Source organism: Podarcis erhardii (assembly GCF_964252035.2).
Source record: "Podarcis erhardii genome assembly, chromosome: 2".
Lineage (NCBI taxonomy): Eukaryota > Metazoa > Chordata > Lepidosauria > Squamata > Lacertidae > Podarcis > Podarcis erhardii.
The window spans coordinates 43,196,690-43,218,520 of record NC_138498.1 but is presented as its reverse complement, the minus strand read 5'-3'; the positions used below and the strand labels follow the sequence as shown (position 1 = coordinate 43,218,520).

The 21,831-nt window shown below is 43.6% G+C and overlaps 1 protein-coding gene across 5 annotated transcripts in view; it reads right to left on the bottom strand.

Annotated features, from left to right (window-relative positions):
* The window catches only part of BRD4 (bromodomain containing 4), a 70,867-nt gene extending 51,933 nt beyond the window's left edge, over nt 1-18,934 (bottom strand). For 2 of the 5 annotated variants that reach the window (XM_081848636.1, XM_081848640.1), the window contains exon 1: nt 18,739-18,934. The gene's annotated coding sequence lies outside the window, so the exon portion shown is untranslated. Of the gene's footprint in view, nt 1-17,580; nt 17,817-18,061; nt 18,111-18,164; nt 18,266-18,738 lie in introns of those variants that run through there. The other 3 variants (XM_081848639.1, XM_081848638.1, XM_081848637.1) reach the window with 3 other exon arrangements.
* Between the last annotated feature and the right edge of the window lie 2,897 nt (nt 18,935-21,831).

Here is a 21,831-nt window from a genome sequence, read left to right as displayed (position 1 = left end):
GCAGCTGTAGATGGATGTAACCTCTATGCAGGACAATCTTAAGTTGACCATTGTGGTTATTTGTGTTGACTTAGAAGTTACGGTTCACCTGCAGTTACCACCATTTGACACATTAAACACAACTACCAAGGGTAAAGGCTTAAAAAACGGATTTACTCCTCCAATACCAAACAGATCAGAACTGGAGTAAATATAGCAAAGAGGAAATCATTAGTCTTTTTTCTCCCACGTTTCTACTAGACAGCAGAAAGGGAGGCCTGAACATTTATGTTGAAGCTTTAGTCTATTCACCTTCTCCACAATGCGCATGATTTTATACACTTCTTACTCAACTTTTCTCTAAACTAAAAAGCCCCAGATGTTATAACCTTTGCTCATAGGGGAGTTTCTCCATCCACTTGCTATTTTTGGCTGCCTTTCCCCCCCTTTCATAACACTAGAACTTGATGCCATCCTATGAAGTTGAATGTTGGAACAAACAGAAGAATATCTTCACATATTAGAACTATGGAATTGCTCCCACAAGATTTAGTGATGGCCACCAATGTGGCTTTAAAAGAGCATTAGCCAAAGTCATGGAGAATAAGACTAACAATAGCAACCACCCACAACAGCTCTGTTTTACTTCCCCACTTGGAGGAACTGTGCCTTTGAATAGCAATTGCTAGGAATCACAAATTGAGATAATGCTATTGCACTCAGGTCCTGCTTGTTGGTACCTGACCTTTAAAGCCCTAAAGGGCCTCAGGCCAGTATACCTGAAAGAGAGCCTCCACCCCTATCTTTCAGCCTGAGGTCCACTTCCGAGGGTCTTCTGGCAGTTCCTCCACTGCGAGAAGTGAAGATACAGGGAACCAGGCAGAGGGCCTTCTTAGTAGTGACGCCCTCCCTGTGGAACACCCTCCAACCAGATGTCAAGGAGATGGAGATGAAGAACTACACAAGTTTTAGAAGACATCTGAAGTTCCTGTATCAGGAACTTTTTAATGTTTGACATTTCATTATTATTTTTCTTTTGCTAGAAGCCACCCAGAATGGCTGGAGAAACCCAGTCAGATTGGCGGGGTATAAATATTAACAACAACGCCTTCCCAGAGGCACCTGGTTGGCTATGGTGAGAACAGAATGCTGTACAAGATGGACCTTTGGCCTGATGCAGCAGGGTATTTCTTATGTTCATAAAACCATAGAATTGTAGAGCTGGAAGTGAACATGAGATTCATCTAATCCAACCTCCTGCAATACAGGAATCTTTTGCCCAATGTGGGCTTGAACCTATGACTCTTAAGATTAAGAAACTTGTGCTCTACTAACTGACCTATCCCAGAGTCTGTTAGGTGATAATACTATTCTGCCTTGAAAACACATGATTTGGGTGATCATGGTTGTTTTAAACAGCACCATTAACGGCTTTCAACAGAGCTGTCAAACATGGCAATGAATTACACCTTTAGAAGTATACCACATGCCCTGGGATAAAAGTTATTCAACTGCCAATAGTGAATGACTTCTATTTAAGGAGGAAACCAAACATCATATCACAATGATCTAGTAAACTCTTTCATCAACACCTTTTAATATTTTTTACCCACAATTGTGTCTCCACGCATCTGAACCAGTTACAAACTTTCCTTGAGTCAACCATTTATTGGCAATGATCCTGATGAAGTTAGTTATCTCACTGATTTTATCTGCTAATGTCATTCAGGGAAACAAGGGAACCAATTACTACACCACCTCATGTAAACACTTCACAAGTCTGAAAACAATGTCTACTCGTCCCACTCCCCCACCCCCTTTTATTAACCACCATGGTTTGGGCTGGTCCTGCAAATGAGGATTGCAAACTGGGATCTGATCCTGGTCTGCAGGGCAAATGTAGGCCATGTTTTGTTAGTTCCTTGTAACAATGATTTTCTACAAATCAGGAAGAAATTCAGTAAGTGAGCTGTGCTGAGAAAGAGAACTCATTCCTTTAACAGCTAGCCACAGCTTGGCATATGTAAACTGACCTTCTGTGTTTGATTTACTATTTTACATGTTTCATAAACGACAACACAGCAAACTATCATTTTGCTCATGACCAAGGCATGCACGACCCCCAACACATGTGCCATTTTCAGCCCTGGAAGGAGGCATAACAGGCTTATGCATGCAATGACAGAGAACACAACCCCCACACAAACAGGGGGTTGCCTGTATTTTTAAATTTTCTTTCTAATTCTGAATGTTCAGTGCCACAAAAGATGCAACCCATTCAAAAGGAATGAACAGATACTAAATTTAAACAGATTAGAAAAACCTCAAGTATTTAAAAGTTTTAACCATATAAAAACATTCTGTATTTCCTCTGAAACTCTGTTATGCAAATAAATTTAAAATGTTAACTATAGTTCAGACTTTCACTTAGGAACAATCTTTAAGGTTCGAATACACCAAGTATATCTACCAATGGAAAAAGTTTAAAAGAATTCACAGATAAATTCAAGTCAGTCTTACAGTGATTCCAGAGAGAAGATAAAGAAGTGCAGGGTTACTGAATTGTGTTGCTCTATTTGAAAGACACTTATTTCCAAGATTTGTATCTCACCATAGAAGTTGCATATTTTAAAAGTAATTTCTTGGCATCCAATGTTTCAAGTTTTCAACAGCTTGCCAACTAATAGGTCATATTACTCAAAAGAAGTTATTGGAAGATGTAGTAGACATATTCGATTTATTGCAAATTAATATTTGCACTGCTTATCAGTCCAAGCTTACTGGCAGAATGAATGTTGTTCTACTTGTTTTCCTTGCCAGTACTATTGCTGCACATTTCATCATCTCTTCAATGTCAATCGTTTCAGTACAATGCTACACATTAAGGGGACAACTAAGAAACCCAAAGCTGTACTGTTTTACAAAAGATAGGGAATACTAAGGTTTTTTTAAAAGCCTGTATGGAATTTCAGAAACAGAGGGCAAGCTCCATCCCTGCATGGGTGAAATATCCACATGCTATTAACAGAGCTTTCTGCCTGCCCACACTCCCATGCACAATTGAAGAGAGGTGCTAAGCATTACACTCAATGAGATGTCTCTGTGTGTGCCTCCTATCTCCTGTTCACTCCTCTACGTGAATTCCTTAACAGTGGCACACAAAGACTCCTGCTTGTACACATTAAAAAGGAAGGTTGTAAAGCAGAATTCTTTCTGTTATACCCTTCAGAGATACCTCCACTATGATTGTGTGAGAAAGAATACACACTATTTATTAAAATATGACTTGACTCAAAACCCCAGGCTGTCCCCCCATTTTACAGGAACATATCATCAACATTTACCCCAATGCAAAACTCACCTATGGATATTAATGACAAATGAGCTTACTGGAAGCAAGAATTAGGTTACAAATTGGGTAGTATTTACTCAAATCTAATGCTCACTTTTTTGGCCAAATTACGTTCCAAAAATTAAGGTGCACATTAAATTCGATAGCACATTAGACTCGAGTAAATACGGTATGAAATCAACTCAAAGAAATTTTAATCTATAAATATTCACATTTTTAATCAACCAATATGCATAAACCTGAAAATGCCCCAAACCAAGAGTTCTAAGGGAAAAAAATCTAGGTGGTAACCTACTAAGCTATTGTGCAAACAGAACAACTTCTGTTCCCATGAGGAACTTTCCCTCCCATGAGCCCGCACCCTCAAAATGTGCTCTCAGTGCTCTGGAGATTTTCCAACCCTGAAGAGCACATCTGGAAACAATTGGGGGGGGGGTGGAAGTTCCATCACACAATGAGAAGAATCCTTACTTGATTCACCCATTCATTTTTATTCATTAATAACAGGGGCCAGTTATATGCATCTACACCCCAAATAATGAACACAGTAGCCTTACTTGAACATTAGAACAAAAGAAGAGCCTGCTGAATCAGGTCAACTACCCATCTAGTCCAGCTTCCTGTGGCCAAACAAAAGGCCTGTGGGAAACCTGCAATGACAATTGGAGCACAAGAATCATAGAATCTTAAGAGATGGAATGCAGGAATCTCAGCTAAAGCATCCATGACAGATGGCCATCCAACCTCTGCTTAAAAACCTCCAAGGAAGGAGAGTCCACCACCTCTTGTGGGAGTCTGTTCCACTGCCAAGCAGCTCTTCCTGTCAGAACACTCACGCCTCCTGTGGTTTCTAACATGGAGTGTGGAATAACACAGAATGAGCAATACATGCCCTGTTGCTCCCCCGCCACATGAATTCTCGCATACTCACACACACAATACGTATCTTACTCTAACACCCCCCCCCACATACTTGAGCAACCCCACAACATACAGAAGCGCTCATATGCTGAGCAAACAGAGAAGTCCTCATTGCTCCTTCTCTCCTCAGACAGGTTTTTTCCCCCCAAGGATTCTCCACAAAGCTGACAAACTGCCTGGATACCAACTCCACTTAGCTCATGAGCAACAAATGGCCAGCTGAATGGGCCTAAAAAGGTCAAGCAGCCAGATTTTCTATCTGGGTGGACAAGCCCAGATTATAATAGGGTCATTCACCACTTATAACAGATCCATTAGAACAAACTCAGCTGATGTCCATCACAGGTTGCTTTCAACTTCGCACATAAGCTGAACGGATCTCCACTCCTACAACCAGACTTCACCTTTCTTCTCTCCCCCCCTCCCCGGGAACTGTCTTGCATCCTCAAAATCTACCCAGGAACAGATCTGGGGGAGAGGCAGGGGCAAGGAAAGAAAGAATGACAGACTCATATAATTGTAGAGTTTGAAGGGATCCAAAGGGTCCTCTAGTTCAACCCCCTGCAATGCAGGAATCTCAACTAAAACATCCATGACAGATGGCCATCCAATCTCTGCTTAAAAACCTCCCATGAAGGAGAGTCCACCACCTCCCAAGGTAGTCCATTCCACTGCCAAACAGTTCCTTCTGATGTTGAGTTCGAATCTGCTTTCTTGTAACTTGAAGCCAATGGTTTCAGTCCTACCCTACGTAGCAGAAGAAAACAAGCTTGCTCCATCTTCCATGTGACAGATATTTGATGGCCATATCTCCTCCCAGTCTCCTCTTATCCAGGCTAAACATACCCAACACCATCAACCATTCCTCATAAAGCTTTGTTTCCAGACCTTTGATCATCTTGGTTGCCTTCCTCTGCACACATTTCAGCTAATCAATATCCTCCTTAAATTGTGGCACCCAGAACTGGACACAGTACTCCAGGTGTGGTCTAACCAAGGCTTAATACAGTCGTACCTTGATTTTCGAACAGCTTAGTTCTCAAACATTTTGGATCCCAAATGCTGCAAACCCGGAAGTGACTGTTCCTGTTTGCAAACTATTTTTGGAAGCTGCACATCCGACAGGACCTCTGCAGCTTCTTATTGGCTACAGGAGCTTCCTGCAGCCAATCAGAAGCTGTGCTTTGATTTCCAAACGTTTTAGAAGTCGAACAGACTTCCGGAACAGATTCCATTCGACTTCCAAGGTACAACTGTACAGTGGGACTATGACATCCCTTGATTTGGACACTTTACTTCTGTTGATGTTGAAATATTATGTCCCCACTGTATTAATGGAATTCTATTTGTGCAACACTGGATTCTGCATCATCACCACCTCCTCACTGGTATACATGCATGCTCTGTGGTGTGCTCTGTCATATTTAGTTTGACTTTTCCACCACTTACACTCAAGTCCTCCATCTGTTTGATGTTCTTGAACTTCGCAAAAATCTAAAAAATCTCCAAAACAGTCACAGGGTGGATGCAACCCATCAACTGCTTCACTCAGTTTCCTACTGACCTATTCCACCTAGCCACCAAATAGAAGCAGCAGACAGCTTTGTGCACTCTTCATTAATGAACAGTTGGTCAATCCACAGATGCATGGAGATGCTCTTTGTGGCATGACTGTAAAAGTGCAGATGAAGTTACAGATAATAATGTTCTATCTTGTTAGGAAGAAGAAATAATCACCTCAGGCAGTATCTAAAGAAGTAGTGAGAGTCCATGACCTGTTGACAGAAACTGAAACCTCCCCATTTCATGTTTTTCAAAGTGAGACAATTAAAAGCAAATATGTATGAAAAATAATTGGCCTGCAAGTATTCTAGTTTTAACTAGGGGAATGTTATGCTAAATTACATACAACCAAAATGTATAGTTACTGAAGATTTGCTATTATCTAATATACTAGTGAATTCCCCCAACAGAGAGAGGTACCAATGACAGACAGCTATGTTGTTGTTGCTATGATTATTATTATTTATTATTATTCTAGTTTTAGCTATAAATAGAATTCAAACAGATAAGATTTTTTTTATTTTAATCCAAGTGCTAAATTAATGTTATGAGACTACTTTGAAATTTTCCCAATTGTTTAACCATGGGATTGAGTACTTCCTTCCTTCTGACATGCATTTCACATGCCAAGTTAAACCAATGTTAGGGCCATCCAAAGATACCACTTAACAAGTTCCAAAATGTTGTTTCAGATCATGGCTTAAGTGGGATCCTATGTTAGCTCTAACTGTAATTAGCATGGCTGCCAATGTAACGGGTAACTATGATTAAACCTGGGAGTGGAGTGAGAATAAATACTCCAGAATCAGGGGGCAGAAAGACTATTCCATTTGACTGCATGGTCAAGTAAGTAATAAGCAGTGATAAATATGAACTGGCCCTTCCTCTCAATGTATTATGTTGTATGTTAGCTACTTTCACAAAGGAAATCACAGCAGTTTCAGACAAACTGGCCATGCAAAAGTCAAACTCCAATACTTTCCACCAAATAGGGCCATGTGGCTTGAACTTCTGAAAACAGATAGTCCCACACTCTCACTCTTCAAGCAGCAATTATCTGTAGCAGGAGTGGAGGAAATGTTTGCAACAAAAATAAATAGATTGCATCACTATTTACACAATGAAAATCCAACATTATGCTTACAGGTATGGTATCACAAATAGCTAAAGATAGTGCTAATATTGTCATCTTAACACTTCATTTCCCTATAGTTCTAAAACAAGTATAGAATGATGTGTATGTAGTAACAATGCTATTGGTGTGCTTCACAGCTGGCTGGTGGAAACTAACACTTGCATACAAGATTCAGCAATACTTTTTAGACCCATGCCCAAAAGGCAACTGGAGTATGTATTAAAGCACTAATCAGATACACAATATGCTACTAAAACACACAATTTATTAACTTGCTCACGTAACAAGATTAAATTTTGACCAGTTACCCCATTCAAAACAAAAAAATTCAGCAGCTTGACATTGAAATGGAAATATGCATGCGGACAAAGAGGGTGCCCAATCAAGCTCTGGGCGAAGGTAAAATTGGGCTACTGCCAGTGTTAGAAATTCAGGTATATAAGCTAGGCACCAGATGGCACCTTAAATCTAGTTTACAGTTGCCACAATGGTCTATTCACTAGAGGATTGAACTAGATGACCCTTAGGGTCCCTTCCAGTTTTAGAAACTCAGATATATAACCTATTTGCCAAACAGCACATTAAACCTGGGCTGTAGTCACCACAATGGAATGTCTAGGTGCTGTTCCCCCGCAATAGGATGATGATTTGATTAATTCCATTTCTCTACTGCTTTGTATTTTGAAGACCAAATCTCAAAGTGGTTTACAATGTATTAAAACATCAAATAAAACAATCTGGAATACTACTACTAATAAAACAATCTGGAATACTACTTCTAATACTACTACTACTACTAATATTATTTCTACCCCGTTCATCTGGCTGGGTTTCCCCAGCCACTCTGGGAGGCTTCCAACAAAAAAATTTAAAATACATCAGTCATTAAAGCCTCCCTAAACAGGGCTGCCTTCAGATGTCTTCTAAATGTCATGTAGTTGTTTACTTCTTTGACATCTGGTGGGAGGGCGCCACTACTGAGAGGGCCCTCTACCTGGTTCCCTGTAACTTCGCTTCTTGCAGTGAGGGAACCGCCAGAAGGCCCTCTGCGCTGGATTTCAGTGTCCGGGTTGAACAATGGGAGTGGAGATGCTCCTTCAGGTATACTGGGCCAAGGCCATTTAGGGCTTTAAAGGTCAGCACCAACACTTTTAATTGTGCGCCGAAATGTACTGGGAGTCAATGTAGGTCCTTCTCTAAGTGACATTTTGCTTTCCCCAGTCGCCAACCTGGCATCCAGAGATCTCCATATGATCGCAACTAGACTTGCACCAGTTGCCAAACGCGCCTGCCTAATTTCGAACACTGGACTCCCTACCTGCACTACAATTCTACGATTCTATGATGTCAACTACACTGCTTGCCTCTTACAACAATTCGTTTATCCCAGTATGCAAGAATGAGAAACACACAGTGGAAATGGTATTAACTATGGACTAAGGCAGAGGTTTTTAAACCATGGTCTGTGAGCACCATTTGGGTGGCCTGTGGAAAGGCTGCAGCACAGTGAAATATACCTATAGCTGTGATGATGGAGGATCCCAGCAAGGCGTCCATGATTCGTGCAGCAGCACAGAAACACAAGACATGCCCAGCCCTGCAGAGCTGCCTAGATATAAGCCACTAATCCAAATTTCACTCTCACATCAAACCAGCATGCTTTATATTGGGAACTGTTACCAATATGCTTAACAACTATTCAAGAATGAATGTGGACATGGAAATAAACAAACAGCACGGATACTGGCTGGAAAAAGCTACTGAGTGATAGTGCAGTACTCTGAGAAGCATGGACATGTTTGTTCTCTATACTTCTTGGCAAGCAGCAACAAAAACTCTGCTCATTATACAAGGATTCATTTATCTCAAAGCAAAAATTATGCAACAGTCTGTAACTATTTGATGAGCATTTCATTAATATGGCCACAGGAATGGATTACACCTGAACAGAAGGAAAGCAAAGGACGTAGGTTTCTGAGGTGAGTCTGCAGATGAAGAGGCAAATAAAGACAGGTAGCACAAAACCATTTATAAACAGGTGGAAACAATGGTAGTTGCTAGCCTACCCTGCTACAATCCCAGACACACTCAGTAGATGACTTGATAATATGAGTTAGTTCTAGGTATGAGCTTTCGTGTGCATGCACACTTCTTCAGATACACTGAAGAAGTGTGCATGCACACGAAAGCTCATACCTAGAACTAACTCAGTTGGTCTTTAAGGTGCTACTGGAAGGAATTTTTTTATTATTTTGTTTTGACCATGGCAGACCAACACGGCTACCTATCTGTAATTGATAATATGAGTATAAAACCAGATTCAGTTGCCTGCAAGGAAGACAAGCATTGTTTTTATTTATATTTCACGATTCTCCAGTCTTTCCAAGTCATGCTTCAGTCCTCTGCAAAGCCATGCTGCATTCCAACACTCTCTTTGCTTTCGGGACATAGCGTCTCCATCAGAAAAGGACCTTGCACTCTGATTTCACAGTGAAAGAAAGGACTTGGACAGAAGGCATCAGAAATACTTTGCACCCTGATTTTAAAATATATTGGCAAACACAGGTTTTAAAATAACTAGGCCCCATAACTAGATTCTAGCCCCTGTTTTGCCTCCATGAGGCAGTATGCTTCCAAATGCCAGTTGCTAGAAACCATGGGAGGGGAGAGTGTTCTTGTGCTTGAATCATGCTTGTGGGCTACAGGCCTCTGATATGATTACTGTGAGAACAGGATGCTAGATGGGCCACTGGGTCTTATGATGTTCCTACTATTTAGTTTATACTTTTAGTGTTAGAAATGAACCAGGTGAGTTTTGCAACTTGCGTTGTGTCCAACTGCGATCATGTGGAGATCTCGGGGTGCCAGATGGGCGAATGGGGAAAGGAAAATGTCACTTAGAGAAGGATCTGAAATATTTTCCTTGAAGCTTGAATCTGTTTTATTCTGGATTGTTTTATTTTATATTTTAATGTGTTGTAAACTGTTTTGAGATTTCTCCTTTAAAATATGAAGCAGTATTGAAATGAAAAATATTAATAATAATGAATGCCACCAGGAAAAGAAAGGCACGTAAACATTCCGCTGTGGCGACCGTAACCTAGGTTTAAGGTGCATTTAGCAATTAACTTATATATCTGAGTTTCTAATACTGATTTTGACTGCTCTCTCAATGGTGCTTGTTATTATTATTTGTTTCATTTCTATGCCATTTTATATTTTAAAGAAAAAAACTCAAAGAGGTTTACAACACACTGAAACACGGACTCCTTGGAGAAAAAGGTGGGATATATAAGCAATAAATAAGCTTTTCTGCTTAGGAAAGCTGGAAAGGCCAGCCAGATGGAGATATCAGTCACCAACTTGGCATCCAAAGAGCTCCATGTGGTCGCAATTGGACCCGCACCAGTAGCAAAATGCACCTGGCGCCTGGCTAGTTTCTAACACAACTTCTCTGCCAGTGACATAAGCAGCAAGAAGGGTGTAAAAGTAGCACTGGCAGCAGCAGGTATGGAGACAACAGCATAGCAAGGCAGCACTTCTCAAGAAGCTGAATAGTGAAAACCATATTAATGGGAATCTTTTAAGTATTTACCTTCTACTTTAACAAACTATACTATAACACAATCACGAAGTGAAATATAAGTAAGAACCACTTTTTCCAAGACCATATTTGAATGAACTTCTACCTAATAGATTTAAAACAGATTTAATTACTCTTGCCATATAGAGGCAAAATTGAAAGCAATCTCCTTAAAACTAACTTATTTTGAAATAAATTATACTGATTTTGGTTGCATTCCTCTGATTCTATGCCAAGGCTTCCTGCATGGAGATCAAGCAATTCCTATAACCTAAATACAGATTAAGAAAGCACAAATACTAAATCTTTTGGAGTCAAACTGATCATTTATCTCATTGTACAGATGAACTGAAGAGGTATACTGGGTCTCATCAGCAGTGTTAGAAACTCAGGTATATAAACTCATTAAACAAAGTTTCAATTTCAGTCACCAAAATGAAATGTCTAGGTGCCATTTTTGGCCAACGCGGCTCTGAAGTCTTTTCTTTTTCAAATGATGGATTGACTGTGATTATCTGTTAAACATCTGGCTAGTTCAGATGACAACCTTACACTAGGTTAAGAACTTTGAGAACTGAAAGAAGTCACTTTATCCAGAGACAGTCCACATACAGTGGTACCTTGGGTTACATACGCTTCAGGTTACAGACTCCGCTAACCCAGAAATAGTGCTTCAGGTTAAGAACTTTGCTTCAGGATGAGAACAGAAATTGTGCTCCAGCGGTGCGGCAGCAGCAGGAGGCCCCATTAGCTCAAGTGGTGCTTCAGGTTAGGAACAGTTTCAGGTTAAAAACGGACCTCCAGAATGAATTAAGTTCTTAACCCGAGGTACCACTGTATACGGTAAAGGTACCCCTGACCATTAGGTGCAGTCGCAGATGACTCTGGGGTTGCGTGCTCATCTCTAGGTGTTTGACCGCAGACAGCTTCTGGGTCATGTGGCCAGCATGACTAAGCCGCTTCTGGCGAGCCAGAGCAGTGCGCGGAAACGGCGTTTACCTTCCTGCCGGAGCAGTAGCTATTTATCTACTTGCACTTGATGTGCTTTCGAACTGCTGAGTTGGCAGGAGCTGGGACCGAGCGATGGGAGCTCACACTGTCGTGGGGATTTGAACCGCCGACCTTCTAATTGGCAAGCCCTGGGATCTGTGGTTTAGACCACAACGCCACCCACATCCCTTACATATATGGACCAATACCTATTTTTCTTAATGTTGACAGACCATTTATAATGTAAAAATATTCTTCACAACTGTGAGCAGGGCAGTGGGGTGGGGTAAGTCAAGACAATCTACAACAATTAAGTGTAACGATGTTCACAGCTCCTGTCCAGGTTGCACAGAATTATATATTTACAACACTGGAACAGCTGATGAACAATGTAAGTCCAAACAATTAAGGATAGAGTTCCTCTAAATCCCAGGATCTCAAAAACAAGCAAGAAAGTGGTTACTGCCTCAGAGAAGCATAGTGTCCAGCTAAGCTTCCCTTAGTACTACTTTGGGGAATACTGGCACTTTTCTCATTCATGTGGCCTTCATTTTACTTCTGAGCCAATACTGTCAGGGGGTGAGACTGAAGAAAGTGGTCAGGTAGCTTGGCTGGGTTCTACATGTGTGGTTAACAGTTGCTACAGGAGAAACTCTGGCATGGAAAATAAACTGGCAGGGCTGAAACCCACCTCAACTCCTACAACTCTCAATTATAGTGCTTGGTAACCGGGATAGTCTAACTATTAAGCTTCCGCCCGCAATTCCTGGAACAACTTACTGATCAAACCTTTGTGTCCTGGCAAGATCATCTGAATGACTGCTCAGCCAGTCTCTCCCACTTTCCTTTCCCACTTCTCCTCATCTTCTACTTCTGCTGACTACTACCTAGACTGAGGTTGCTTCCTGATGCATTCTTTGTTCTCATTTCCACCTCTCCTTTTCCTTTCTAGAAATGTATAATGTCCAGAACAATTAAAGTTATTTGACTCCTTTAGCAAAATAAAAATGTATCCTTTAGCATATAAAAGTGTGCTGTTCAGTTACTGAAGAAAATTACTAGGCAAACATGATTACTCAGAATTAAGACCGCCATTTGATTACGGCTTGCTTCCAGGTAAGTACACACAGGATTGGAGCATCAAAAAGATAAATACCACGAGTTTTGTAGCAGTGTATGACCTGGTTTGTTTCACATTATGCTACAGTTAATGCTGGTGCATGATGCTCAAAATTCCTATTTTGCTCCTCCCCACACTAGGACCAACAAACCACAAATATTGGCCTATTGTGTTGTCTAATCCAGGGCTTGTGGTTTGCACAAAGTACAAGTGATAGCAGAGTTTGTTCCTAGCTTACTGTTCATGGTGTGTTTTGGGGAAACGAACTAAGAGCACAGGTTTAGACAACACATGAAGCAAAAGCTTGTTTTTATTGCTCCCACAGTCATGATCAGGAACACGAGAGCAAACAGTCTCCACTACCATGCTACTAGTGACATCAAACCACTTTGTTAGCAACACCAAAGTGATCTCCTCAGGGTGTAAGCCTGGGCAGTGTGTATGGAGATCCTGGGCTCCCCCCCCCAATTGCACCCTTGCTGTGGTGGTCCACAGGAAAGCAGAGCAATAGCTTAGCTGGAGGAGTTGACAGAGGAGGCGTACAAAGCACCATCCAACTCTTTAGGCTTTTTTCCTCCCACAAAGCAGCAGAGCTTTATGATCAGAGTTTTCCTTCTCTGAGACAGGCTACCTTCCCAGGTTGACAAGCCCCACCTGCCCCTCACTGCCCTCTACGGTAGGTGCAGAAACTGCTTTCTTGACCACTGTACCCACTACTGATTTTGTCCATTCAATTCACATGTAGGGAAAGTCCCTAATTCACCTTAGGGTTGAGACTCATCAGCTACCCTCACCAGGTTTAGCCAGCCAATCAAAGCAATTCCTGGGAAGCAGCTGCCGCCGCATGCTGACAGCTTCTAGGAGCCACTGGTGAAAACTGAGTGCAGGGTGAAGACCAAAGGTAGACAAACTACCCCAGAAGGAGGACAACATGTCTCCCACCAGAGGTATTACCCCTCCCCCAACATCCCCTATACGCCCATACATTAAACCACAGATAACATTTACTAAGGTTTAACATTAGGTGTGAACACACCTTTCTGGTCTGAAGCAGGCATAGGCAAACTCCCCTGAGCTTGCGGGGCTGGCGGCGAGAAGCACGCTTCTCCCGGCCGCCAGCCTCCAAACCACGTCGGGAGACAGCGGGATGGCGCGCTGCGCCTCCCCAGTGTCCCCCGAGCTTGCGGGACTGGCGGCCGGGAGAAGCGGGCTTCTCCCCGCCGCCAGCCTCCAAACCATGTCGGGAGACAGCGGGATGGCGCGCTGCGCCTCCCCGCTGTCCCCCAAGCTTGCGGGGCTGGCGGCCGGGAGAAGCGTGCTTCTCTCGGCCGCCAGCCTCCAAACCACGTCGGGGGACAGCGGGATGGCGGCGTTCCACCTCCCCGCTGTCCCCCGAGCTTGTGGGGCTCTCCAGGCTTCAGCGAAAGCCTGCATTTGCCCCATAGGACGCACACACATTTCCCCTTCCTTTTTGGAAGGGAAAAAGTGTGTCCTATAGGGTGAAAAATATGGTATCTCCACACTATTTCAAAGGTTACCAGAAGAACGCAGCATTTCACAAGCAAAGATGACCATTTGTAGTACATGAAAGTGTAGCATACTCTATAACAGAATTGTGTCTTCACAATACAAATTGTCTTAAAACACATTTCACTCATTTTTTAAAAAAACCTGATAATTCTGGGAACAACTTAAAAAAACAACAACCTCAAACAAGAGAACTGGGTGGAAATGCCTTATGTGGGAATGTACCATGCATAGTTCTCATGATCATACCAGACTGGGACATTGCTATTTAATCATAAGGTAAGAATTGGAATGGCCCAGGTGCTTTGATGAATACTTAAATATTTAAACCACTGAAGATTCAAGAAAATTCTCCTTTCCCAGCCATTTATTTATTTATTTTCCCAGCACCCACGCAAAGCTGCAATCGTATAAGTAAATCACATGTAAGTTGTGGGTCTAGTGCATAGAGTTTGACAAACTCAAATGCATTAAGTCAAAAATCCATATTCCTAAGACCACCACTAAGTTCCACGTAAAGATATACAACTGGTAGGAACTAAAGATGGATTTACACTCTTAAGTAACCATACGTTCTGCCAGAACAGTACTACAGTAGACCACCTGTTCTGAAGACTCCTACAGTTATGGCTGCATGTGCCGTCAGAGGGGTATGAGTAAGGGTCTCCTTCAAACCAATGAGATTTAAGAGGGCTACACAACAAACAGCAGAGTTCAATTTATCAGATTATTGTGTGAACTGAATACAAACTACAGCATTATTATAATTAATATGTTACGTTTGTATACTGCCCTTCATCCAAAGATCCCAGGCCAGTTGACAAAAGAAAATGCAAAATGACAACAAATTCCATAACAAATCGGCATGTCAAAAGGCTGCACTTTAGACACACTTCCACATGCCAGCAAATTCCTAGAATGCTGCTAATGCAGACTGAACTACATCCCTACCTGCATATAAGAACTCAAACGTGCTTCAACTGTATCACTGCCTCACTACCAGCCCTTTGCACTAAACTAAAGATAGCCAACGTGATACCCTCCGTATATTGTTGAACTACAACTCCCATTGCTGACCATTAGACATTTTTATTTTGGCTAATATAACCAAGCGAAACCTCAAATAAATAAAGGAAATAAAAACTAAATGATTTAACCTGGGGAGATGGGAAATACAAGAAATTGTAGATTTGAATTACATTGTACACTGGCAAGCATACCTTTACATCGGTGTTAAAAACTGAGATATGAAAGCTAGCAACTAAAAGGCTCCTTAAACCGAGGTGATGGGCGCAACAACGGAATGTCTGGGTGTGCTTTTTTATAACAATAATACAATACAAATGAATGAACTTCAGCTAAAATATTAAGTTCATTTTTCACACCGTCTAGTCCTCCCCCTGCCCACCCCCCTAATATTCTTAAGAGGGTCTCTTCTCCAGTCTTCATAGAGCAGCAGGAAGTGGGGAGGCAGAAAAAGGTCCTCCCTTCCTTCCACTCTGTAATTTTAATTTGAAATCTCAGGTGCAGTACTGCACCCAGAGCTCAGAAACTGCTTGCACTAATGAAATTCCATCACAAAATGTGCCTAGAACAATGGGAATTTCAAACACTGTTTCACCTATATCATATCTACTTTGTGCATTATATTTTTCCTATATAGACATACTGACAAAACACGTACACTTTTGACTTTCACAAGTCATGGCTTTATGCATTCTTGAAAATATACAAAAATTATAAGCAAGTGTTTATGAAGCAGTTTTTATACAAGAAAATGTATGAAGCAGCTTTTGCCTGATGCACAATAATATCAAAGGAAATACAACCTTTGATTAGCTGGAATTCTGTAGCTGTACAATTGACCATCTAGTGTAGGCAAAGCCATAGTGAAATTTCATGTACTGTGAAACAAACTGTGACCATAAGAAATGTTCTACTGTGATGCTAGTGTAACCTGTTCCTCATGCATAGCTGCATGCTCCATGGAGTTCAGATGCAATTTTAAAGTCTAACAACCATAAACAAAAATGGCTAGTGGCCAATCCAAACACTCCATAAATATTTTTTTCCATGGAAGCAGGTAATTTCCTTCCACATCATTATTACATGGTGCTGGGGCAGCAGGTTCACTTTCAGCAACCCAATCAGTAGCCTGCAACCACTGGTATAATGAAAGGGATAAAATTTACCTCTGAAAGCAAACAATCTTATTTGACTGTCCCACAGATAATAATTCACTCCAAAACTATTATAATCTGCTGCAGGTGAGAGAAGGGATAAAGAAGAATCAGGAAGCACTACACAAGAGCCAGGAGGTCATAATACAGTGATAACTGCTTCAAGAACATATCTGAGCCTAGCCTCCATATAGTTGGGACTATTGCAGCTGTTGGGACCAGAGGGATATTAATTAAATTGTGATAAACTGTTCTTGTTCAGTTCCAACTTTACTAAAGCACTGGCAAATGCATTCTCAGGGAAAAAAATCCTCTGCAAGAAACCAAGAGGGGAAATTACCATCATTACAGAGTAATAAAAACAACAACTGCAGGTCAAGTTAGTGTGAGACTCTGCCTATGTAATAGGTTGCATGCTATATCCACACTGATTTACTGGACAGCACAATTCTAAGCTTGTTTATTCAGAAGTTCCACTGAATTCAATGTGGTTTACTCCCAAGTACGTTGAGTTTGGACTGCAGCCTTCACCTTGAAATGCGCAATTTAGCATTTTCAGACTTAGTCCATATTTCACTACTGCAACTGTATAACTTAAGGTGAATAATCACTTTGCCCCCAAAGAAGCCTACTAGCAACGTTGATCAAATTTTTTTGGAAATTATTATAAACTTTATTAGCTTAAATTAAAATTGCAATAAGACAAGCATTCAGCTAAAAGAAAGCAAGGATGACCGCTGATTTTATCATAACACGCACTATGTATATGAACACTTACAAAAAGCATCCAACATTATGTAAGGACCCATCTATACAAAATCCATTATCACCACACACAATCATTAAATATCCACTTATGTTACTACTAAGTGGCCACTCTCTGTGGACTAAATAAAAATTTTCAGTTTTGCAGTTGTTCTAACAAACGGTAGTCTGTTCTAATCATGATCCACTTCTACCTAGTGAAGCTTTCCAGACCTGCTAAGAATGCAGCCCTCAAACCCCACCCCACTAAAGACTCCACATATTAAGTGCAGGGTTTCTACTGGACCACCCGTCAGATATCTGCGTTATAATCCAAATCTACCGTTAGATCCCACTGAACTACATGGCACCGCTTTAAGGCTTTTGTTGATTTGTTGACTTCGGGGCAAAGGTTGGGAAGGGAGAAAGAGCCATTACGTGTGGTCCTCACAGAGGCACAAACAGCGCGCAGCCGTTTGTACGTACTTAAATCGGGCAGTTAAGGAATCGGCCCCCGGCAACGCTCCGAATCGGGTCGCAAGCGAAAGATCCGCTGCTGCCTCTGCACACCGTTGCCAACTGCGGCCTTGTTAGGCGGGACGCCGCTTGCCGCGCATCCTCCGGGCCTTTCGCTATCAGGCTACACAACAGGAAGCCAATAAACGTGCCGGTCCCGAGCCAGGAGACCAGCCGGCACAGCCCCCCCCCAAATCGCAGGGGGCCAAGGCAGGGCCAGACCCGCTCACGGGGGGAGCCAGGTGGGGGCGGCGCCGGGCAGGAGTAGCGGTCGAGCCAGGCCTACAGGAACCGCAACCTTTGGCAGGCAGGGCACGGAGCGGAGAGGCGGAGCAGCCTGCCTCGCGCGCGCCCTGCTCCGAGGAGCCGGTCAGACCGGCGCCCTCTCGCAGCGGAGCCTCCGCTACTGCCGCCGCCGCTTCCCTCTCGCCCGCCCCGCCGCTCTCCCTACCGGAGCCGCGGCCGCTACTACCGCCGCTTCCCCCTCCTGCTCGATGACAAAATGGCGGCGGCAGGAAGTACCATCAGCACCCGCCCCGCCCAGGTTCGCTTACTGCGCCACCCGCGCACGGGATCCGGGCGCCCTCGGCGGGAAGGCCCTCCGCCGCTTCGAAAATGCACCCCAGCCAGCGGAAGGCCCGGTGTGCAAGGGCGGCGCGGGGGCCGCCCACAGCGCACCCCGGCCTCATAGCGGTACAGGCGGAGGGCACGGACATACTTACGGCAATCACGTACCCTTAAAGGGAGCAGCGAAGCAGCGCTTACGGAAACGGCGTAGCCACCATAAGCCTTCCACACCACCTACCGCAATCCGCGTAACCGTGCGAAATAGCGATCCACATCTTGTTCCCGATTAACCCACCGTGAAACTTAGCCGCCCACCGCGAGAATGCAGAGGGGAGTGGGGTGGGAGAAGCTGCCCTGCTCACGCACGGGCACGGGACACCAAGCAGCGTAGGCTGAGGAGGCTCGCGTAAGACCTTTGCGCAATAGGCCTCGACGCAAAAAGCGTAAGTCGCCTGACGCAACGGTCACATTACGCAATGCGGGTTACGCCGACAAGACAACGTAACTGAACAAGGAGAATACCAACCCCCGCAGCCTCTCCCGGCCCGGCCCAGCTCTTACCTGACGGCGGGCGGAGAGCCGGAGAAGGCCGCGTTGTCACCAGCCTCCTACCAGACCAAATCCAGCAAAGTCCTGAGTGAAGGGGAAGCGCCGCACTCCGTAGGGAGGGTCGGGGACCACGGCGAACAGACCAGGGCAGAGAGCGACGGGCAGCGGGACCAGCAACGGCGGGGCTGCACTGACCTCACCACGCAGCGCGTTACGTCACCACGCAACAAGCCACGCCTCGCGCAGGGCACAGGACTTCGAATCCAAGGTTCCCTTACCTCATGGCCACGCCCCTTCGAGTAAGGAGCCCTCCGAGTGGGCGCCGGGAGGAGCGCTTCTCAGTCTCGCCAGGGAGACGGCGCGTGAGGGGTATCGTAAGGCAAGCGGGAGAGGGAAGGAAGCTGCGTCGCCGCCGCCTCGCAAGAGAATGATGGTGCTTGGGAGATGGGGCTTACCGCCCCACGAAGGTGCTGCTTGCTCTTTGAAGAACGTAGGAACTGCCGCTCTTGTCTCCAGTCCTTCCCCCCGCGCGCCCAGCACAGATTCCTGGAAACGTGTATCTGTGTGTATCTGAAGAAGTGTGCATGCACACGAAAGCTCATACCTAGAACTAACTCAGTTGGTCTTTAAGGTGCTACTGGAAGGAATTTTTTTATTTTGTTTTGATCCTGGAAACGTGATAGAACAAACTTTGCTCGTTAGAATGGAACACGTCCCCGTTTGTGATCTCGCCAGCGGGTCCAATCCGACCCCGCGGATAAATTTGCTACCGCCAACAGTCAGGCAGTTAATTCCCCACGAAAGCGTTTAGCAAAGACTACCATCGTGTCACATAGCTCTCCTGCTTGGTAGTCCGCTGACCGGGTTACTTTTGAGCTCTAAGGCTATTGGCGCTCGATAATAATAATAATAATAATAATAATAATAATAATAATAATAAATTATTCCTCAGGGCTGGGAATTCTGTGGCGCTTCACTCTGCCCAGTTGCACGCATGGGAATGCGGCGCTATGACACATAGAATATACCAGCCTTTCAGACAAAAGCAAGCCCTTGGTGCACCACCAGTCCCGAAAAAGATGCTAAATACACAATGGAAAAGGCGACGGGGACCAGTTTCTTCTCTACAAAACAACCCCCAGTGGGAACCTCATCCGCAGAATAATCTAGGCCTTTCTCTTCCCAGCTCGGTCAGTATTCTTTCAGCAGACGGGAAAGGAAGATTATAGAAGAGGGAACCTTTGTTCACCTACTGGAGCAGAGGACTTGGATCCTAAACTCTCATCTCTGATTGACAGCGCCTATGGCAACATGGGCAAGCTGCCTTTAAGGTAGAAGCACATCGGAAAGAACCCTATCTATTTTATGCTTGGTATTTCTCATGTATATATATGGGTGGGGGAAGAGAAGGCTCGACTTTTAAGCAGGTCAATCGTTCAGCACTCCCTTTCCGTTTACATATTCTGAAGCAGGAGGTCAATGATACCTATAAAAACAAGGGCACACCTAAGCATAGCCTTAGTTAAAGGTAAAGGTAAGGTAAAGTAAAGGATCCCTGGACAGTTAAGTCCAGTCAAAGGCAACTATGGGCTGCGATGCTCACCTCGCTTTCAGATCGAGGGAGCTGGCGTTTGTCCACAGACAGCTTTCTGGGTCATGTGGCCAGCATGACTAAACCACTTGCGGCGCAATAGGACACCGCGACAAGTGCCAGAGCACATTGAAATGCCATTTACCTTCCCTCTGCAGTGGTACCTACTTGCACTGGTATGCTTTCAAACTGCTAGGTTGGCAGAAGCTGTGACAGAGCAATGGGAGCTCACCCCATCGTACGGATTCAAGTTTTAGTACCCTCAAGCAACACAGTTCATCTTACTTGTTGTAATAACTATTAAATGAATGGAAACTTCCCAGCTGCTGTCCTCGTGTAATAGGGCGTGTAGTGGACAGTGAGAAACATTTAATAGGAAACAGAACAGTGGCCATTTAGTAGCAGGAGAAGATCACAAGGTTGCCTATGAACTGTTAAAAGTATTGCTAGCTTTAGAAATGGGATGACCTTCTGCGTAATTCAAGAAAGGTGGCATCTGGGCTGCTTTCCAAACTACAACTACAGCAGTCAGCAGCTATATCTTATGCAAAGGAAAGTGGCAGCTTACAACAAAACCCAGAAGTTACTTCGGCATTTAAATCATTTGGGCTGCTTTCCTATATCCAGTTACTTGAGAGTAAGCTGGAGTAGTGGTTAGAGTGTTAACTGTGCAATTTTTCTATATATAAAAAAGAGGTGCTTGAACTCGCCACGAACGCCTCCCTTGTTTCTCTTATAATAGCAATGGCGCCCACCTGAGAAGTGCTGGAACTGAGTTCTGGCTGGGGAAAAAAGCTCTGTCAGATTAGGACCAGGCTTTAAGTCCCAACTCGGCCAAAAATGTGTGCAGCAGTAGCACACTCACCAAACTGAGTGACCTTTGGCCAGTCACTGTCTTGACCCAACCATCTCACAGGGCTGTTGGAAAGATGAAATGGGGAAGAAGAAAACCTTGAGCTCCTTGGAGGAAAGGAGAGATCTAAATGCAATAAATAAGCCCCATTAATTTATTTGTACCCGAGCGTACAAATAAAAGAGGAGTGTCATGTCTACTGGTGGTGGTGGATTAGAGATAGGAATGCATATGTTAATGAGGTAGGTTATCTGTAATACTGGAATAGAACACTAATGCACCTATCATAGGAATTTTGGGAGCTGCCATATATTGAAGAAGATCATTAGTCCATCTAACTCAGTAATGAGTTATGCTCACTGTGTGCTCTCCCACTTACAAATGCTCCTATATAATGGGGAAAATGTTACCTTAGCCAGATAAGTTATGTGGGCTTTTTGTGTGTGATTTACAGTACAGTGGTACCTCGGGTAAAGTACTTAATTCGTTCCGAAGGTCCGTTCTTAAGCTGAAACTGTTCTTAACCTGAAGCACCACTTTAGCTAATGGGGCCTCCCGCTGCTGCAGCACGATTTCTGTTCTCATCCTGAAGCAAAGTTCTTAACCTGAAGCACTATTTCTGAGTTAGCGGAGTCTGTAACCTGAAGCGTCTGTAACCTGA